General features: G+C 38.5%; 1 protein-coding gene across 1 annotated transcript in view; it reads right to left on the reverse strand.

Moving 5' to 3' along the window:
- Nucleotides 1–17,267, reverse strand: part of Tre1 (Trapped in endoderm 1) — a 348,474-nt gene that overhangs the window by 210,430 nt on the left and 120,777 nt on the right. The gene's annotated exons all lie outside the window — the stretch shown is intronic.

Consider the following 17,267-nt stretch of genomic DNA (forward strand, 5'->3'; position numbering starts at 1 on the left):
TTTGAAAATAGTTTTATGACAACCTTACAATTTGGGTAATTGGATTTATGATTTTCGTAATAAGCTGAAAATCAAATACAAAAATAATTGAAATCACAATTTTTGTATTTGATTCAAGTATTCACTTTTTTCTGTGTATGCTTTAGATTAAAAGTTGTGAAGTCCACAAATTAGAATTTAAAAAAATATCGAATTTTGACCATTTTTTTTGAAAAAGACACATACATTCTTTCTGTCATAACATTTTTTTATAGATTTCTCCCAATCTTTTTTACTTGTTTCTTATAGAACAAAAAAATAGGGATACGTTTTAAGCTTTTATCGGCCATTTTGGTCAAGTAGTATATGAGTTCTTCTCCTACCAAAATAGGCAATTTTTCAAAAAGAAAAAATTTTGTTTTCAAAAATTCTCATTTAGCAAAGCACCGATTGCTAAGCCGATCTGTTTTCCAAAAAGCCCTATGTGTCCACTAACTAACTATAAAAGGTTTCAACATCCTACCAGTAAAGGGTGATACGGTCAAAATTTGGTCAAGGGAAAACGCGTGTAAATCGGTGAAATCGTTTATTTAAAAAATCAAATTAAATTTCTTTTTCAAGTTCAATTAGTATAAAATTCAGGAAAAATATTCAGTTAGGCTTTCGCTTTTCCAAATCCGAATTGCCGGGCCTCACGCTTGACACCTGTCATCAGATTTTGTACAGCCACCTTGGCCACCTTCTTCGCCGCAGAAAGCCAGTTTGCCTTGAACTGCTGCTTGTCCTTAGCAGTTTTTTTGGTCGTCTTTAGGTTCCGCTTGACAATAGCCCAGTATTTCTCAATTGGGCGGAGCTCTGGCGTGTTGGGAGGGTTCTTGTCCTTGGGAACCACCTGCACGTTGTTGGCGGCGTACCACTTCATGGCCTTTTTACCGTAATGGCAAGATGCCAAATCCGGCCAAAACAGTGCGGAACAACCGTGTTTCTTCAGGAAAGGCAGCAGACGTTTATTCAAACACTCTTTCACGTAAATTTCTTGGTTGACAGTCCCGGAAGCTATGAAAATGCTGCTTTTCAAGCCACAGGTACAGATGGCTTGCCAAACCAGATATTTCTTTGCGAACTTTGACAGTTTTATGTGCTTGAAAATATCTGCTACCTTTCCCCTTCCTTTTGCCGTATAAAACTCCTGTCCCGGTAGCTGCTTGTAGTCGGCTTTGACGTAGGTTTCGTCGTCCATTACCACGCAGTCAAACTTCGTCAGCATCGTCGTGTACAGCCTCCGGGACGCGCTTTGGCCGTCGTATTTTGTTTATCATCGCGATTTGGTGTCACTACCTTCTTGTAGGTCGATAGTCCGGCTCGTTTTTTGGCTCGATGCACGGTTGTAGACGATACACCCAGCTTATTTGCGGCATCTCGGAGAGAGAGGTTAGGGTTTCGCTTGAAACTACCGGCAACTCTCTTTGTCGTCTCAGCGGCTTCCGGATTTCGATTTCCCCCCGATCCAGACTTCCTGGCTGTCGACAAACGTTCCCCAAACACTTTAATTACATTTGTAACGGTTGATTTGGCAACTTTTAGCGATTTTGCCAGCTTTGCGAGCAAAATTTTGATACGCTGCTCTTCTTGCTTGGACGGCATTTTGACAACTGAAGAGTGAATTCCAAAATCAAAATAGGAGCAACATTCTACACACACAGGTTTTTTAAATGCAAAATTGAAAGAAATACGTCAAGTTTATATTGACCAAATTTTGACCGTATCACCCTTTAAACAGCTGAGAAATATGCAAATTACAAAAAATAACGTTTTTTGAACATTTTGGGGGATTTTTGATACCAATTTTGGGAATGGAAAATCAAATCGAGGACCATACAGTTTGTAATCCAACACACTATTCACTGGGCCACGCACCTGTTATTGTCATCAATAGAAAATTATCGTTATAAGTTATATTTATATAGCATAGTTTCCGGCGCCACGAGCCGATTAAACAATTTTTATTTAACAGAAACATACATTTGGGTAACGTGGAGCAGTGGTTGGTACATCCGCCTTGCATACCAAGGGTCCTGGGTTCGATCCCTGCTTCGACCGAACACCAAAAATTTTTTTATTTTTGTTTTTTACATATATTCCAAATATGTTCGGAATATTAAATTTTTACTATGAAAATGTGTCTTATTTAAGGCTTAAAGTCAGAAAAGAACAGTGCGTGATATAAACGAAATGGACTGCGTTGATGGTTAAAATTTTTTTTTCTTTGAAAAAATAAAATTTTTGTAACAAACGAATTTTGTTTGCGATAAAAGTTTAAAATTTTCAAAGAAATTCAAAAAAGTCTAACAAAAGAAAAACGTTTTCGGTTTTCCAAACGTTTTTTTTCTTTGCGTGTATGTTAGAAAAGCAAAAACAAGTAAGTAAAGTAGAAAGTCGGGCGGGGCCGACTATATCATACCCTAAACCACCCCTACTGAATTAGTAAACATAAGCATTTGTGGGGTAACATTGGTATAGATTTGAGAGATAAACCGCATTTCCATATTTAAGAATATTAAGGGGAAAATTTTTATGGGATTTTTGTCACAATCTGAGCAGAAATGTCTGATTTTATATATAAAGGGTGATTTGTTAAGAGCTTGATAACTTTTTTTTAAAAAAAAACGCATAAAATTTGCAAAATCTCATCGTTTCTTTATTTGAAACGTTAGATTGGTCCATGACATTTACTTTTTGAAGATAATTTCATTTAAATGTTGACCGCGGCTGCGTCTTAGGTGGTCCATTCGGAAAGTCCAATTTTGGGCAACTTTTTCGAGCATTTCGGCCGGAATAGCCCGAATTTCTTCGGAAATGTTGTCTTCCAAAGCTGGAATAGTTGCTGGCTTATTTCTGTAGACTTTAGACTTGACGTAGCCCCACAAAAAATAGTCTAAAGGCGTCAAATCGCATGATCTTGGTGGCCAACTTACCGGTCCATTTCTTGAGATGAATTGTTCTCCGAAGTTTTCCCTCAAAATGGCCATAGAATCGCGAGCTGTGTGGCATGTAGCGCCATCTTGTTGAAACCACATGTCAACCAAGTTCAGTTCTTCCATTTTTGGCAACAAAAAGTTTGTTAGCATCGAACGATAGCGATCGCCATTCACCGTAACGTTGCGTCCAACAGCATCTTTGAAAAAATACGGTCCAATGATTCCACCAGCGTACAAACCACACCAAACAGTGCATTTTTCGGGATGCATGGGCAGTTCTTGAACGGCTTCTGGTTGCTCTTCACTCCAAATGCGGCAATTTTGCTTATTTACGTAGCCATTCAACCAGAAATGAGCCTCATCGCTGAACAAAATTTGTCGATAAAAAAGCGGATTTTCTGCCAACTTTTCTAGGGCCCATTCACTGAAAATTCGACGTTGTGGCAGATCGTAAGTCTATTCATGATGAAATGTCAAAGCATCTTTCTCTTTGACACCATGTCTGAAATCCCACGTGATCTGTCAAATACTAATGCATGAAAATCCTAACCTCAAAAGAATCACCCTTTACTTGTAGCTATAGTTGACTTTGAGCCTACAGAGTTAGTATATAATTAATTGAGTCCATTTTTAAAAAAGGAGGAAATCGCTCAATTAATGTGGGTAATAAAAATTTGAAACTTGTATAGCATTGGTTAATAAATTAGAGTATTATGGCCAAATTTGGGAAAATCGAGCGATGTATATACACAGTCTTACACAAGTTTACATACTCCTGAGTTTTTAACCTACTAACCAAACATCTTTCTTGATGTTTTTTATAAACCACACTAAAAAAATATTGTTAAAAATTAACAAATACTATGTTTTCAAATTATTTTACAAAAATTAAAGCATGTATATGCATAGTTTATAATATTTTATTATTTCAATAAAATACAAATTCTTTAATCGTATGTAAACTTGTGTGAGACTGTGTATATATATATATATTCAACCGTCGAATGGACGTGTATTTTAATAGCGGATAAACTCATCGTAATAGATAGATTCAAGAACGCAGAAATGCTTTGTTTATCCTAAAGAAGTTAGGATCAGTCGACCCAAGCACGCTGTCGGCTAAACAAAGCATTCCTTAAAATGGGCTCAAGGAATTCTTGAGACTGGAAAAAGGGAACGATCGCCGGATGAGCTGCCATCCTCCAAAAGGGATCAACGATCGTTTGCCTCAGTTGCTAAAGACAGCCTTGTGATGGCTATCATTAATAAAGGAGCATTGGACGGTATGGTTCCAAAGCAAAAATGGGGGGAAATTGAGAATGCTCTGTCTGTCGTCTACTCACAGGTGCTGGAAAAGTTTCCCGGCCCAGATCCTCGACACCAAGAGGCTGGTTGGTATCAAGGACGATTTAAGCTAGTCGCATTTGAGGACCAGAGTTCTATAGAATGTTTTAAAGCTGCTCTGATACTAATTGGCGAAGTTTGGGAAGGAGCTGCTCTAGAGTTAGTCGAGAAGAAAGACATACCGGCTACACCTAGAGCACATGCGTGGATACCTGCAAACCCTTCTGACCCTGAATATATGGTTATTGCGAGAGTCACCGAGATCTCTGAAGGGGACATTCTTGATGACTCAATTGAAGCGGCTGATGTGACGGTTGTTGAAAATCTCGATGGTCCTGCGGATCCTCCAGATAAATCTTCATCATTGTAAGGCTGCATGTGCTGCCTTAAAAGTTCTCCTGATGAAAGGGGACATAGACATAATTTTGATTCAAGAACCATATGTTTATAGAAACAAAATATCTGAATTAAATACTCCGGGGATCAAACTATTGCAGTATACTGGTAATGATGTAAATCGAGCCTGTATAATTGCTAAACAAGTATAAACGGCCGTAAGTTCGGCCAGGCCGAATCTTATGTACTCTCCACCATGGATTGCGTAGAAACTTCTACGAAAGACTCTCATCCACAATCGAAATACTTGGGTTGTGGTATCTTAAAACTTCTTAACATCGTTTTCTAAATTGTGAGTTAGTCCATACGTGGTATATATTAGACAAAAAAGTTATGTATTTATAGTTAAGTCTACAAATAATTACGAATCGATATGGACTTTTTGCACGGTACGTAGAGAGCCAGAATTGAAATATGGGGGTCGCTTATATGGGGGCTATATACAATTATGAACTTGATATGGACCAATTTTTGTGTGATTGGAAATCGATTTATCTGAGGGATATATATATATAACTATAGACCGATATGGACCTAGTTAGGCATGGTTGTTAACGACCATATTTATACTAGCACAATGTACCAAATTTCAACTCACTCGGATGAAATTTACTCCTCCAAGAGACTCCAAAACCAAATCTCGGGATCGGTTTATATGGGGCTATATATGATTATGGACTGATATGGACCACTTTTGGCATGGTTGTTAAATATCATATACGATCACCACGTACCAAATTTCAAGCAGATCGGATGAATTTTGCTTCTCCAAAAGGCACCGGAGGTCAAATCTGGGGATCGGTTTATATGGGAGCTATATATAATTATGGGCTGATAGGAACCAATTCCTGCATGGTTGTTGGATACCATATAATAACATCACGTACCAAATTTCAACCGAATGGGAAGAATTTTCCTCTTCCAAGGGGCTCTGGAGGTCAAATCTGAGGATCGGTTTAAATGGGGCCTATATATAATTATGGACCGATTTCGACCAATGCTTGCATGGGAGTTTGAGCCCATATATTAACACCATGTACCAAATTTCAACTGAATCAGATGAATTTTGGTCTTCCAAGAGGCTCCGGAGGTCAAATCTGGTGATCGGTTTATATGGGGGCTATATCTAATTATGGACCGATGTGGACCAATTATGGCATGGTTGTTAGAGACCATATACTAACACCATGTACCAAATTTCAGCCGGATCGGATGAAATTTGCTTCTCTTAGAGGCCTCGCAAGCCAAATCGGGGGATCGGTTTATATGGGTGCTATATATAATTATGGACCGATGTGGACCAATTTTTGCATGGTTGTTAGAGACCATATACTAACGCCATGTACCCAAATTTCAGCCGGATCGGATGAAATTTGCTTCTCTTAGAGGCCTCGCAAGCCAAATCGGGGGATCGGTTTATATGGGTGCTATATATAATTATGGACCGATGTGGACCAATTTTTGCATGGTTATTAGAGACCATATACTAACGCCATGTACCAAATTTCATCCGATCCGGCTGAAATTTGCTTCTCTTAGAGGTCTCGCAAGCCAAATTTGGGGGTCCGTTTATATGGGGGCTATACGTAAAAGTGGACCGATATGGCCCATTTGCAATACCATCCGACCTACATTAATAACAACTACTTGTGCCAAGTTTCAAGTCGATAGCTTGTTTTGTTCGGAAGTTAGCGTGATTTCAACAGACGGACAGACGGACATGCTCAGATCGACGCAGAATTTCACCACGACCCAGAATGTACTTTAGGGGGTCTTAGAGTAATATTTCGATATGTTACAAACGGAATGACAAAGTTAATATACCCCCCATCCTATGGTGGAGGGTATAAAAAGAGCTTAACTTGTTTCTACTTCCTTCAATGTGATATACAGACATTGTCGTTGCCAGTTTAGAAATAGCCAAATGCAAATATTGGGTATCTTCGGTCTACATGGGACATGATAGGGAGATGCCTCCATGTGCCGTTAACACCTTAGTTGAGGAGTCATTGAAAACAAAGACAAAACTCATTATGGGATGCGATGCAAATGCAAATCATAGTATATGGGGAAGTGGTGACATTAATACAAGAGGAGTGTCACTCCTAGAGTTTATTTTGCGTACTAATTTGGTAGTTTGCAATAAGGGTGATGCCCCAACCTTTGTTACTAAAAACAGGCAATAGATTTTGGACGTCACCTTGGCCTCGCAAGAACTGAATGAAATGATATCTGATTGGCAAGGTTTAAGTGAACATAGCTTCTCAGATCATCGCTACATCAGTTTCAAATTTGATGTTCATACCAAGACCATATTTTCGCCAAATGTTAGGAAAGCTGACTGGAATAGGTATAGGGAATCGTTCAATATGATGATACCGGAAATAACAGAGAAATTACTCCGGCGGAGTTACAAGCAGTGACTGACAGAATTATCCCCTGGTTGTCGGCGATATATAAAGGATGTATCAACTTAGCATATATTCCACGAAAGTGGAGAGAATCAAAAGTCGTTTTCATACCTAAAGCGGGAAAAGCCTCTCACTCGAATGCGAAAGATTTCCGACCACTCAGCTTATCCTCATTCCTACTTAAGACTCTGGAGAGGTTGATAGATATTTATCTTAGAACTAGAATCGATTCAAGTTTGTTCTCGAAACGACAGCATGCATACTCGAAGGGCAGGACTACTGAGACCGCATTACATGAACTAGTCAGCTTTATTGAAAGCTCACTATCTGTCAAAGAATACACAATCGTGGCGTTTCTAGACATCGAAGGCGCGTTCAATAATGTCCATCCGAGCTCGATATTAAATGGACTGACAACTCTGAATGTTGATCCAGGTATACTTAGGCTATTAGACAAACTTCTAATGAAGAGACGTATTTCAGCCACACTAGGACAAGCAAACATACAAAGGTATGTGAACAGAGGCACTCCCCAAGGAGGAGTTCTATCACCTCTTCTTTGGAATGTTGCTATAAATAACCTTCTTCTTACCCTAGAAAAGCAGAAGGGGAAAATTCCCATCCACAATCATAGATATTATTCAGAGAGCCCTCCGGATGACTGAGAAATGGGCGAAAGACAATGGTCTTGGGGTAAATCCTTCAAATACAGAACTAGTCATGTACTGCAAAGATCGCAAAACTCCCACGGTTAGGCCCATTTCCTTAGGCGGTATTTAAATTCCCTTTGGTGAGTGTGGAAAATACCTTGGCGTTATTTTGGACAGGAAGCTGAACTTTAAGCTTAATATTGAAGAAAGGGCGAGAAAAGCAACGGTAGCTTTGTACTCGTGGAAAAAGGGCAATAGGAAAAAGTGGGGACTAAAATCAAAAATTGTGCATTGGCTATACACGGCATTGGTTAGATCTATAATGCTATATGGTGTTGTAGTCTGGTGGCCGGCACTTCACCAGCCAACAAGTTTAGACAAAGCTCAGCGTATGGCGTGTTTGTGTATATCAGGCGCATTCACCAAGACAGGAACAAATTCCCTTAATGTCATGGTGCATCTATTGCCTTTAGACATTTTGGCCAAACAACGGCTGTGCGGTTGCGCGATCTATCGCTGTGGTCGGAAAAAAGTGAAAAAGTGGTCACATTTCGGTCCTCAAAATAATGCCATATGTGCCTAACGTAGTGGATTACACTCTAACCCCCAACAGTAATCCGTGGTGCACACAGACCCCGGGGAATAAAGAATATATAGATTTCTACACTGATGGCTCCAAACTGGATGGACAATTGGGTTTCGGAGTATATAATAATGATCTGGAACTAGCGAAAAGACTACATAATCACTGTAGTGTTGTTAAGGCTGAAATGTTAGCAATAAGAGAGGTGGCGAGAAGTAATGTTCCAAAAAATGGGGGCATTAATGTATACTCAGACACTCAACCTGCAATAAAATCCTTGAACTCTGTGTTCATCAATTCGAAAACGGCCATCGACTGCCGCAAATCTCTCAATGAGATGGCTGAGCAGTACAATATTCACCTAATATGGGTGCCTGGCCATAGGAACATACCAGGGAACTGCGAAGCGGATGAGTTGGCAAGGCTAGGGACTACCTTACATATTCCAGGGGAACTAGAATCTGTTGGTATTCCCCCGGCTACCTGCAAGCTCATGCTGCGTGAGAAGGCTGTTATGATGGCAAATGTTCGATGGGAGAATTGCAAGAGCTGTAACGACACCAAGCAAATATGGCTCCATTTAAACTTAAACCGCACACTAGATATGCTAAGTGTTCTCGAGACTTCAGATATCACTCTTGATATCTGCTAATATATAACGGGTCGCTGCCTGATAGGCGATTTTGCAAAAACTATAGGCGCGAAGTATAATGACTATTGTATGAGCTGTCATGATGCGGAGGAAAAGGAATCAATTAAACACCTCCTGTGTGAGTGTCCTACATTTTGCGTAAAGCGCAAGCAACTTTTAGGAGCATATAGGTTAGGTTAGGTGGCAGCCCGATGTATCAGGCTCACTTAGACTATTCAGTCCATTGTGGTACCACATTGGTGAAATTCTCTCTTATCACTGAGTGCTGCCCGATTCCATGTTAAGCTCAATGACAAGGGACCTCCTTTTTATAGCCGAGTCCGAACGGCGTTCCACATTGCAGTTAAACCACATAGAGAAGCTTTGAAACCCTCACCAGCATTACTGCGGTGGGATAATAAACCGCTGAAAAACTTTTTGGTGTTCGGTCGAAGCAGGAATCGAACCCACGACCTTGTGTATGCAAGGCGGGCATGCTAACCATTGGACCACGGTGCTAACCATTGGACCAGCTATATCTAAATCTGAACCGATTTGGATGATATTTTTCAGGTTTGGTTGAAACCATAAAAGGTTACCTTATGCTAAATTTGATTATGATCGGGTAATAAATAGGACTATTATGGCCAGAAATAAAGTTATAATAAACAACTTTTGAAAAATGGACCATACATATATATTGGGGATATATCTAAATCTGAACCGATTTGGATTATGTTTTGCAGGATTGATTGATATATCAGGAGACTACCTTGTGCTAAATTTTAGTAAGATCGGTTAATAAATGAGGCCACTATGGTCAAAAATAAGGTTATAAGAGCCAATTTTTCAAAATCGGGCGCTACATATATATGGGAGCTATATCTAAATCTGAACCGATTTGGATGATATTTTGCACATATTGTCAGTACTACAGAAGATTAGAGTAATACAAAGTTGAGTAAGATCGGTTGATAAATAATGGTTTTATAACCAAATTTGTTAAAATCGGGCGATACATATATATGGAAGCTATAGCTAAATCTGAAGCGATTTCGATGAAATTCTGCGCATATAAATAAAATTAGATTAGGCCAACTTTGAGTAAGATCGGTTGATAAATAAGGAACTTACGTCCAAATTTGGGAAAATCGGGTGATACATATATGTGGGAGCTATATGTAAATTTGACCGGATTACCATGAAATTTTGCACACTTAAAAGATGGTCAATTAGATTACTTTGTGAAAAATTTGACGCTTTGTAAATGAATAAATGCGACCGTAATCTTGCGAACAACAAATACAAGCCCTAGATCGACTCAGGAGGTGATTCTGAGTAGATCGGTATATATTTTATGGGGTCTAAAATCAATATTTCTAGTAGGCACATTTTTTGGCAGATCAAAGTTATTATACCCTGACCACAATGTGGTTTAGGGTATAAAAAGAGGAAATCGCTCAATTAATGTGGGTAATAAATACAAATTTCTGAAAATAGGGCAAAAAAGAATTATGTAATAGATACATGTAAGTCTAAATACCATCGGGTAATACATGTACATTTATTGAAATATGAGCAACATTGGTTAATAAATAAGAGTATTATGGCCAAATTTGGGAAAATGGATCGATACATATATATGGGAGCTATATCTAAATCAGAACCGATTTGGATGATATTTTCCAGATTTGTACCACAGAAGGTTACTTTGTGCTAGAGTAAGATCGGGTATTAAATAAGGCTATTATGGTCAGAAATGAAGTTATAAGAACATTTTTCAAAAACGGGCGATGCATATATATATATATATATATATATATATATATATATATATATATATATATATATATATATATATATATATATATATATATATATATATATATATATATATATATATATATATATATATATATATATATATATATATATATATATATATATATATATATATATATATATATAAATCTGAACCAATTTCGATTATATTTTGCAGGTTTTGTTGATATTACAGGAGATTACTTTGTGCTAAATTTGAGTAATATCGGTTAATAAATTAGACCACTATGGTCAAAAATAAGGTTATAAGAGGCAAATTTTTGAAAATCTTAACCGATTTGGATGATATTTTGCACATAGAGTCAATCTTTTAGAAGTAAGCCAAGTTTGAGTAGGATCGGTTGATAAATAAGGGGTTTATAGCCAAATTTGTGAAAATCGGGCGATACATATATATGGGAGTGTTCAAAATAAATATCTTTTGAACATGAATGCGATAACGGGGACAATAAAAATATCTTAGAATTGGTCCCTATCATTAGATAGAGATTAGAGTCGCATTTGTTGACTTAGGATCGCCATATAATCATTGTACTAGCTGATAAGAGCGCATGTGTGGTGGATCTAAATGTAACAAAATAGATAAGAGATAGCTGTGTGCGACGATCAGTTGGTCTGATGCACAGGCAGTTTAGTTTGTAAGCGTATATAAGGAAGAATATTTTTGTAAATAAATTAGTATCAAAAGTGTACTCATCTTGTTTGGTAATTAATCAAACATTTGGTCCTTCGAACCGGATAATTGGTTAATATAAAACTGAGCTTTCCCCCACCGGAGGTAAGAAACTCAGTTAAACCAAAAATTCTTCTGATATAAACTATATCAGAGAAGAAGCGTTCCCGTGGCTTCAACAACGGGAGAAAAAGATCAGAAAAGGAAAACACAAAGCCAAAAGGGCGGAAGGAAAATTGAAATAAAACATAAACGCCTGTTTCTTACCGAGGTTTTCCTTTTGTAATAAACAGGGTAAGATTTATTGTTAATGTTCAATTTCTATGTTTTGGTTTATTTAAGTTTCACTGGTACAATATACAAGGGTAAGTGCAATGTAATTGGTAAGTATAAACGCTAGGTTCTAAGTATATTAATTTCAAGTTTATGGTAAGTATTCAGGTTTAGGTAAGTATAAAACAATTACACTTTTAGGTTTAAGTTCAGTAAAATGTGCAATAATTTTCACAATGTGCAATATTATTTACAAGGTGCAATGGTTTTCCCATGTGCAATACTAGAAGTAAGTTTTATTTTATGATTAGATGTAAGTAACACTAGGTAAGTATAATAACTTTTAGTTAATTCACTTTTCAGTTCTGTATTTCAAATATTTTTTTGTATATTTCACTTTGTTGTTGGTTTTATTTTGATGTCACTTGGTCACGGGAGTAGCGAAGCGGCCGGTTTAAAGAATCGATTTACAATAAACAAAAAGAATGTCATGAGCAATTGATTGGAGATGAATTTACACATACAATAACAACAGATATGTTTTTTGTTCTTAACAATGGTTATCAACTTTTAGTTAATTCACTTTTCAGTTCTGTATTTCAAATATTTTTTTCTATTGTATATTTCACAATGTTGTTGGTTTTATTTTGATGTCACTTGGTCACGGGAGTAGCGAAGCGGCCGGTTTAAAGAATCGATTTACGATAAACAAAAAGAATGTCATGAGCAATTGATTGTAGATGACATTTACACATACAATAACAACAAATATGTCTCCACTGAAGTAATACATCATATGTGTACACATACATATATGAGTATTTGGAGGACCGCTATGTACATATCTGTGCTAATTAAATAGCACAAGGGCTACAAATAAAAACAATAATATGCAAACTTTTAGCACAACTCCCAACACTCCGCCCCCCATGACCAAGTGTAAAATATGTCAATGCTTAAGGGCTCAAATGTCGGATAGGCCCGGAAATGATGTACACAAGGACCGTCTTGTATGCATTCACATCACCAATGCAAGTAAATGTTGATCCTTCACGATGGATTGCCGAATAGGTATCAGGCCCCAATTCGATATCTATGGGCACGTTGATTCTAGGGTCTGGGTCAGCAAGAGAATGATCACTAAAATCACTGGTCGGGTCTTCAACGAGTGGGTCAGAATAGGCTCTTCGAGGTAGCTCATCCGTTATGAGCGTGTTAACTTTCAAAGCCCACGGGCCTAAGCGTCGAAAGATCGAATATTCAATTCGAGACATGGCGAACGATTGGCATATCAAGGCCCTAACGGTTGCCCAACTATCCACCTCTTCTAGACTGACCCGAATTATTGCGGTTGGTATGAAACCGTGATCCCACTTAAACCCACACGAATTTGCGGGAACAGACAGAACGGCAGGAGCCAGAGAGTCTTCCAATTGCGTGGCTCCATGAAGAAGTGTGTGGGGTCGATGGCTGCAACGGCGACATGCGGTGAGGCTTGGGCAGTCAGGCGCCAAATGACTTCGTGCCAAACAATTACGGGAATACCCCCTTCTATCGACTGTTTCATACCGCTGGTATGGGGTTTTTTCGAGGAATCGTTGGCAAGAACTTAAGGCGTGGTCCTCTTAACATAGTCCGCAAGAATATTGCCAATTAACCGGACGGTCACCTCTACCTTTCTCTTGCCTTACCCCCGATCGGTTTCTAACACGGTTCTCACGTCTGTCTTCTGGTCTGGGTCGTCTGCCGTCATTGTCCATTGGACGAACCGTCTAGGTAGATATACAGCCACACATGTAACGAAAACGTTGTGAGTACCGCACCCCTTTATTTGGGAGTACCCTGAAGTCATGCTGAAAATAATTTGACTACTTTTGTGATTGGTCTGTTTATTATACCACGAGACGTACGAATATCAACTACACGAATATTTTGATCAGTCCCAGGGTACGTTTTTTCGATGCGACCCATTGCCCAGTCAGTGGGAGGGAATCTGTCGTCTTTGATAACTACAAGGTCGTTTTCTTTAATGTTGTCTTGTTGACTCTTCCACTTCGTTCGACGGTGCAACTCTTTTAAATATTCAGATTTCCATCTCATACAAAAATATTGGGAAACAATCTTGAGTCGTTTCCATCTATTTGCTAGTGTCAAGTTCTGATCGGAAACATCGGGTTCAGCTGGAGCCAGCGTAAAAGTACCTATCAAGGAATTAAGTGTGAAAAATCATTTGGGTCATCACTAGCTGTACTTAAGGGTCTCGAATTCAGACAACTTTCTATTCTCGCCAAAATAGTCGACAATTCCTCAAAAGTAAAGCTCATCTTGGGACTTGACCCCCGTTTCCCACAAACCACCCATGTGAGGAGCCCCTGGCGGTATAAACTTCCATACAAGATTATTATGCGAATGTCTTTGTATACCTTGAATTTGTTAATTTTTTAAAAATTCAATACGATCAGCAGCTCCTACGAAATTTTTCCCATTATCGGAGTAGACACACAATGGGCAGCCTCGCCCGGCAATAAATCTTGAGAAAGCCGCGAGAAAGGATTGTGAAGATAAATCGGTGGTGGCCTCTAAGTGAACAGATTTAGTAGCAAAGCCTTTCGTAATAAAACATGACCTAGTTTGTAGTGCTTAATATCAAAGGGTCCTGCAAAATCTATTCCTGTGTTAGCAAAGGGTCTTGAAAGCATTGTACGTTCCGGAGGCAAAGCCCCCATTATTTGCGATTGAGTATGTCGTTTAAATAAAATACAAGTTTTGCAATTATGGATAATCTTTTTTACCAAAGGTTTTAACCGGAATATCCAGAATTCCGATCTTAGAATACGAATCATTAATTGATTTCCCCCGTGCATGTTTATTTTGTGAGTGAAATTTACAATGAGATCAGTTAACGGTGCATCATAGGGTAAAAGTATGGGATGCCTCTCACTATAACTTAGAACTGGGGTCTGAACGAGTCGCCCATTTGCTCGCATTACGCCATGAGAATCAAGAAATGGATTCATAGTTAGTAGGCTACTGCTAGAAGAAATTGTTACTTTCTATTGTAAATTGTTATACTCATGTGAATAGTATTGTGTCTGGGGAACATCCTCGGCTAGCAATATCTGCCGGATTGTTTTCCGAAACGACATGTTGCCATTTATCATTACCAACATTCTGTATAATTTCCGACACCCGATTACCCACGAATGTGCTCCATGCGCACGGAGGCTTCTTCAACAATGCTAAAACAATTGTGGAGTCGGTCCAAAAGAAGGCAGAAAACTTTGAAATTTGAAGATTTGTTACAGTCGACGCAGCCAAATTCGATAATAAAACCGCTCCGCACAATTCGAGTCTTGGCAATGAAAGATTTTTAATAGGAGCCACTCTAGTTTTGGCAGCTAACAAATGAGTTTCAACGTTATGGTTATCCAATTCTACTCTAATATACAACGCCGCGCCATATGCACTCTCTGATGCATCGCAAAAGCAGCGAATCTCGATATTGCAATTTGGTACAAAGTAAATCCACCGCGGTATTTTGACAGAGTCTATTGCACTACTTGTTTTCGCAAAATTTTGCCAATTTATCAATGTAATTGTTTTCAGTGGGTCATCCCAATCTATTTTATGAAGCCATATTTGCTGCATGACAAGTTTAGCTACAACAATAACTAACCATCCGCAAGGGTCGAATAATTTTGCTATTGTGGATAAAACTTCACGTTTTGTATAGTTTTGCCTAACTTCCACCGTTGGTTGAGTAAATGTATAGAAATCTCCGGAAATATTCCACCTAACACCCAATGTCTTGGCAGACGAGTCTTCTGAGAGATCAAGCCAATTTACTGGAAGTAATTTCTCTTTAGGCAATTCTTGAATTATTTTATGATCGTTTGCAGTCCATTTCATAAGATTAAATCCTGCGGACTCCAAAGCCAATATTAATTCCCTGCGCGATGCAATTGCCTCCTCAATTGTGTGCGCTCCAGCCAAAACGTCGTCAACATACAGATTTTCTTGAATAATTTTGGAAGCGATAGGATGTGTGTCTGCCACATCTTCTGCAAGCTGCAGAAGTGTGCGTATTGTCAGAAATGGAGCGCAATTAACTCCAAAGGTGACTGTTAGGAGTTCAAAATCCTCCACAGGGTCCGCTGGGGATGTTCGAAAAAGAATACATTGATACTGAGTTTGATTTTGATCGAGAAGAATTTGTCTGTACATTTTCGTGATATCGGCGTTAAAAACGTATTTGAAAAATCTACACTTCATAATTTGTAAAACCAGATTTTGTTGCAAAATGGGTCCTGCATACAAAGTGTCATTGAGACTGCTCTTATTTGAAGTGGGATTTGAAGCGTGGAACACGACGCAAAGTTTCGTTGTGAGTCTGTCAGGTTTAACCACCGCGTGATGCGGCAAATAGTAATTTTGAGTCTTGGTGATCTCTTGCGCTGATATTTTCCGCATATGACCAAGTTCCAAGTATTCTAAAATACTTTTATCGTATTGTTCCTTGAGATCAGGAGTTTTCATTAATTTCCTTTCCATTCGGTAAAATTGAGCCATTGCTATGTTCCGCGAACTTCCTAACTCATTGCATTTTTTTAAAGGAAGACTCACAACATATCTACCATCCGAATTCCGTTTAGTAGTCTGTTTAAAATTTGATTTAAAAAAATGTCCTCTTCTGACCGCAAAATCATTTTTGGGGTTTCTTCCGCCTCCCAAAAACGTGTAAGAACCTGCTCAATTGTCATTGTGTTGTGTAATGAAATTCGATTATTATTGTATGGGTCATTTGTCATTGGTCCACCAATAATCCACCCGAACACTGTATTTTGTGCTAAAAGTGAGCCGATTGATCTCATAGGAGAACCGATATCAAAAATCAAGGGTCCTATATCCATCAACCGGTTGACTAATGTAAAACTTTGGGTCTGCCAAATCAAGGTTGGCCAAATCACCGAGTTGTCTCAAATCCAAGTTTTGTGGCGGTAAATGAGATGGAAGGGCTTTCAAAACTAAGGCCCAAACCTCTAGTTCGAAACTTGTGTCTAAACGTGAACGCAAAGTGAAAAGACATGATTTTGTAGAAGTTTCTGATAACATTTGACTAACTCCCGTAACGTGTATCAAGTTTCGTTTCGTTGGTAAAGATAATTTATTTTTCAATTTTTCAGATATAAACGTTGACTGCGATCCAATTATAGCTCTAGCATTGAATAATTGTCCACGTGATTCAATCTGAACCAAAGCTGTAAAAACCAAAGTTCCTGTAGAATGATTCCCACAAGTGCGATCATTCTGCAGGGTCAAGGTCACAATGTTATTTCCTATGCTTGGAGTGGACTGTATCTGTGTCGTAGGCGCTGTAGTGCTAGTACTAGGTCGTACTGCATCGCTAACTGGGTCTTGAGCAAGTGTTTGGGTTTCCGCTCCCTTATGTAACATGGTATGATGTCGTATGCTACATTCTCGACAAGTGAATTTGCTTTTACAATCGT

The sequence above is a fragment of the Haematobia irritans genome, chromosome 3 (genome assembly GCF_050003625.1).
Source record: "Haematobia irritans isolate KBUSLIRL chromosome 3, ASM5000362v1, whole genome shotgun sequence".
Taxonomy (NCBI): domain Eukaryota; kingdom Metazoa; phylum Arthropoda; class Insecta; order Diptera; family Muscidae; genus Haematobia; species Haematobia irritans.